Source organism: Lynx rufus, unplaced genomic scaffold, assembly GCF_022079265.1.
Source record: "Lynx rufus isolate CCGP_SWC_20201006 ecotype Redwood Valley unplaced genomic scaffold, mLynRuf1.p SCAF_4, whole genome shotgun sequence".
Taxonomy (NCBI): Eukaryota; Metazoa; Chordata; class Mammalia; order Carnivora; family Felidae; genus Lynx; species Lynx rufus.
Window position 1 is genome coordinate 154,286,330 of NW_025814856.1, and position 6,000 is coordinate 154,292,329.

The following is a 6,000-nucleotide window of genomic DNA, read 5'->3' on the forward strand; positions in this document are numbered from 1 at the left end:
AGGACAAACTTATGGAGAATAATGAAGCAGAAAAAAAGAGGGAAACTAAGGCAAAAGAGCATGAAATAAGAATTACAGAACTCAGTGACTCATTAAAAAGGAATAACATCAGAATCTTAGGGGTCCCAGAAGATTATGAGAGAGAAAAAGAGGTAGAAAATTTATGTGAGCAAATCATGGCAGAAAATTTTCCTACCCTGGGGAAAGACACAGACATCAAAATCCAGGAAGCACAGAGAACTCCCATTAGATTCAACAAAAACCAACCATCAACAAGGCATATCATAGTCAAATTCACAAAATACTCAGGCAAGGAAAGAATCATGAAAGCAGTAAGGGGGGAAAAAGTCCCTAACCTACAAGGGAAGACAGATCAGGTTTGCAGCAAACCTATCCACAGAAACTTGAGAGGCCAGAAAGGAGTGGCCTTTTCTTGGGAGGCCAGAAAGGATATATTCAATGTGCTGAATCAGAAAAATATGCAGTTGAGAATTCTTTATCCAGTAAGGCTGTCATTCAAAATAGAAGGAGAGATAAAGAGTTTCCCAGACAAGCAAAAATTAAAGGAGTTCATGACCACTAAACCAGCCCTGCAAGAAATTTTAAGGGGGACTCTCTAAGGGGAGAAAAGACCAAAAAAAAAAAAAAAAGACCAAAAGCAACAAGACTAGAAAGGACCACAGAACACCACTAGAAACTCCAACTCTATAGGCAACATAATGGCAATAAATTCCTATCCTTCAGTACTCACTCTAAACATCAATGGTCTAAACGCTCCAATAAAAAGACATAGGGTAACAGAATGGATAAGAAAACAAGATCCATCTATATGCTGTTTACAAGAGACCCATTTTAGACCTAAAGTCACCTTTAGAATGAAAATAAGGAGATGGAGAACCATCTATCATCCTAATGGTCACCAAAAGAAAGCCAGAGTAGCCATACTTATATCAGACAATCTAGATTTTAAAATAAAGGTTGTAAAAAGAGATGAAGGGCATTACGTTATAATTAAGGGATCTATCCACTAAGTAGACCTAACAATTGTAAACATCTATGCTCTAAACATGAAGCGTCCAAATATATAAATCAGTTAATCACAAACATCAAGAAACTCATTGATAATAATACCATAATAGTAGGGGATTAACATCCCACTTACAACAATGGACAGGTCGTCTAAACAAAGGGAACAATGGCTTTGAATGACACACTGGACCAGATGGACTTAACAGATATATTCAGAACATTTCATCCTAAAGCAGCTGAATATACATTCTTCTAGAGTGTACATGGAACGTTATCCAGAATAGATCCCATACTGGGACACAAATCAGCCCTTAGCAAGTACAAAAAGGTTGAGATCATACCGTGCATATTTTCAGACCACAATGCTATGAAACTCAAAATCAACCACAAGAAAAATTTTGGAATGATAACAAATACTTGGAGACTAAACAATATCCTACTAAAAAATGAATGGGCTAAGCAAGAAGTTAAAGAGGAAATTAAAAAGCACATGGAAGCCAATGAAAATGATAACACCACAGCCCCAAATCTCTGGGACTCAGCAAAGGCAGTCATAAGACGGAAGTATAGCTGGGGGAAGATGGCGGCATAGGAGGATACTGGGCTCGCACGTCCTGCTGATCACTTAGATTCCACCTACACCTGCCTAAATAACCCAGAAAACCGCCAGAGGATTAGCAGAACGGAGTCTCCGGAGCCAAGCTCTCCGGAGCCAAGCGCAGACCAGAGGCCCACGGAAGAGGGTAGGAAGGGCGGCGAGGTGGTGCGCGCTCCACGGACTGGACTGGCGGGAGGGAGCCGGGGCGGAGGGGTGGCTCGCTGGCCAAGCAGAGCCCCCGAGTCTGGCTGGCAAAAGCGGAGGGGCCAGACGGACCGTGTTCCAACAGCAAGCGCGATTTAGCGTCTGGGAGGTCATAAGTTAACAGCTCTGCTTGGAAAGTAGGAAGGCTGGAGGACAAAGGGAGGGAGAGCTGCTGAGCCCCGGACGACAGAGCTCAGTTTGGTGGGGAACAAAGGCGCTCGCCAGCGCCATCTCCCTCGCCCATCCCCCAGCCAAAATCCCAAAGGGAACCAGTTCCTGCCAGGGAACTTGCTCGCTCCGCGCAAACACCCAACTCCGTGCTTCTGCGGAGCCAAACCTCCGGCAGCAGATCTGACTCCCTCCCGCTGCCACAGGGCCCCTCCTGAAGTGGGTCACCGAAGGAGAAGTGAGCTAAGCCTGCCCCTCCTGCCCCCATGCACCTTGCCTACCCACCCCAGCTAATACGCCAGATCCCCAGCACCACAAGCCTGGCAGTGTGCAAGTAGCCCAGACAGGCCACGCCACCCCACAGTGAATCCCGCCCCTAGGAGAGGGGAAGAGAAGGCACACACCAGTCTGACTGTGGCCCCAGTGGTAGGCTGGGGGCAGACATCAGGTCTGACTGCGGCCCCGCCCACCAACTCCAGTTATACACCACAGCACAGGGGAAGTGCCCTGCAGGTCCTCACCACTCCAGGGACTATCCAAAATGACCAAACGGAAGAATTCCCCTCAGAAGAATCTCCAGGAAATAACAACAGCTAATGAACTGATCAAAAAGGATTTAAATAATATAACAGAAAGTGAATTTAGAATAATAGTCATAAAATTAATCGCTGAGCTTGAAAACAGTATAGAGGACAGCAAGAATCTCTTGCTACAGAGATCAAGGGACTAAGGAACAGTCACGAGGAGCTGAAAAACGCTTTAAACGAAATGCAAAACAAAATGGAAACCACGACAGCTCGGATTGAAGAGGCAGAGGAGAGAATAGGTGAACTAGAAGATAAAGTTATGGAAAAAGAGGAAGCTGAGAAAAAGAGAGATTAAAAAATCCAGGAGTATGAGGGGAAAATTAGAGAACTAAGTGATACACTAAAAAGAAATAATATACTCATAATTGGTATCCCAGAGGAGGAAGAGAGAGGGAAAGGTGCTGAAGGGGTACTTAAAGAAATAATAGCTGAGAACTTCCCTGAACTGGGGAAGGAAAAAGGCATTGAAATCCAAGAGGCACAGAGAACTCCCTTCAGACGTAACTTGAATCGATGTTCTGCACAACATATCATAGTGAAACTGGCAAAATACAAGGATAAAGAGAAAATTCTGAAAGCAGCAAGGGGTAAACGTGCCCTCACATATAAAGGGAGACCTATAAGACTCGTGACTGATCTCTCTTTTGAAACTTGGCAGGCCAGAAAGGATTGGCACGAGATCTTCAGTGTGCTAGACAGAAAAAATATGCAGCCGAGAATCCTTTATCCAGCAAGTCTGTCATTTAGAATAGAAGGAGAGATAAAGGTCTTCCCAAACAAACAAAAACTGAAGGAATTTGTCACCACTAAACCAGCCCTACAAGAGATCCTAAGGGGGACCCTGTGAGACAAAGGACCAGAGACATCACTACAAGCATAAAACATACAGACATCACAATGACTCTAAACCCGTATCTTTCTATAATAACACTGAATGTAAATGGATTAAATGCGCCAACCAAAAGACATAGGGTATCAGAATGGATAAAAAAACAAGACCCATCTATTTGCTGTCTACAAGAGACTCATTTTAGATCTGAGGACACCTTTAGATTGAGAGTGAGGGGATGGAGAACTATTTATCATGCTACTGGAAGCCAAAAGAAAGCTGGAGTAGCCATACTTATATCAGACAAACTAGACTTTAAATTAAAGGCTGTAACAAGAGATGAAGAAGGGCATTATATAATAATTACAGGGTCTATCCATCAGGAAGAGCTAACAATTATAAATGTCTATGCGCCAAATACTGGAGCCCCCAAATATATAAAACAATTACTCATAAACATAAGCAACCTTATTGATAAGAATGTGGTAATTGCAGGAGACTTTAACACTCCACTTACAGAAATGGATAGATCATCTAGACACACGGTCAATAAAGAAACAAGGGCCCTGAATGATACATTGGATCAGATGGACTTGACAGATATATTTAGAACTCTGCATCCCAAAGCAACAGAATATACTTTCTTCCCGAGTGCACATGGAACATTCTCCAAGACAGATCATATACTGGGTCACAAAACAGCCCTTCATAAGTTTACAAGAATCAAAATTATACCATGCATACTTTCAGACCACAATGCTATGAAGCTTGAAATCAACCACAGGAAAAAGTCTGGAAAATCTCCAAAAGCATGGAGGTTAAAGAACACCCTACTAAAGAATGAGTGGGTCAACCAGGCAATTAGAGAAGAAATTAAAAAATATATGGAAACAAACGAAAATGAAAATACAACAATCCAAACGCTTTGGGAGCCAGCAGAGGCAGTCCTGAGAGGAAAATACATCGCAATCCAGGCCTATCTCAAGAAACAAGAAAAATCCCAAATACAAAATCTAACAGCACACCTAAAGGAACTAGAAGCAGAACAGCAAAGGCAGCCTAAACCCAGCAGAAGAGAAATAACAAAGATCAGAGCAGAAATAAACAATATAGGATCTAAAAAAAATGGTAGAGCAGATCAACGAAACCAAGAGTTGGTTTTTTGAAAAAATAAACAAAATCGATAAAGCTCTAGCCAGGCTTCTCAAAAAGAAAAGGGAGATGACCCAAATAGATAAAATCATGAATGAAAATGGAATTATTACAACCAATCCCTCAGAGATACAAACAATTATCAGGGAATACTATGAAAAGTTATATGCCAACAAATTGGACAACCTGGAAGAAATGGACAAATTCCTAAACACCCACACTCTTCCAAAACTCAATCAGGAGGAAAGAGAAAGCTTGAACAGACCCATAACCAGCGAAGAAATTGAATCGGTTATCAAAAATCTCCCAACAAATAAGAGTCCAGGACCAGATGGCTTCCCAGGGGAGTTCTACCAGATGTTTAAAGCAGAGATAATACCTATCCTTCTCAAGCTATTCCAATAAATACAAAGGGAAGGAAAACTTCCAGACTCATTCTATGAAGCCAGTATGACTTTGATTCCTAAACCAGACAGAGACCCAGTAAAAAAAGAGAACTACAGGCCAATATCCCTGATGAATATGGATGCAAAAATCCTCAATAAGATACTAGCAAATATAATTCAACAGCATATAAAAAGAATTATTCACCATGAGCAAGTGGGATTCATTCCTGGGCTCCAGGGCTGGTTCAACATTCGCAAATCAATCAACGTGATACATCACATTAATAAAAAAAAAGAGAAGAACCATATGATCCTGTCAATCGATGCAGAAAAGACCTTTGACAAAATCCAGCCCCCTTTCTTAATAAAAAGCCTTGAGAAAGTCGGGATAGAAGGAACATACTTACACATCATAAAAGCCATTTATGAAAAGCCCACAGCTAACATCATCCTCAATGGGGAAAAACTGAGAGCTTTTTCCCTGAGATCAGGAACATGACAGGGATGCCCACTCTCACCGCTGTTGTTTAACATAGTGCTGGAAGTTCTAGCATCAGCAATCAGACAACAAAAGGAAATCAAAGGCATCAAAATTGGCAAAGATGAAGTCCAGCTTTCGCTTTTTGCAGATGACATGATATTACACATGGAAAATCTGATAGACTCCACCAAAAGTCTGCTAGAACTGATACATGAATTCAGCAAAGTTGCAGGATACAAACTCAATGTACAGAAATCAGTTGCATTCTTATACACTAACAATGAAGCAACAGAAAGACAAATAAACTGATCCCATTCACAATTGCATCAAGAAGCATAAAATACCTAGGAATAAATCTAACCAAAGATGTAAAAGATCTGTATGCTGAAAACTATAGAAAGCTTATGAAGGTAGTTGAAGAAGATATAAAGAGGGGCGCCTGGGTGGTTCAGTTGGTTAAGTGTCCGACTTCAGCTCAGGTCATGATCTCACGGTCCGTGAGTTTGAGCCCCACGTTGGGCTCTGTGCTGACAGCCCAGAGCCTGGAGCCTGTTTCAGATTCTGTG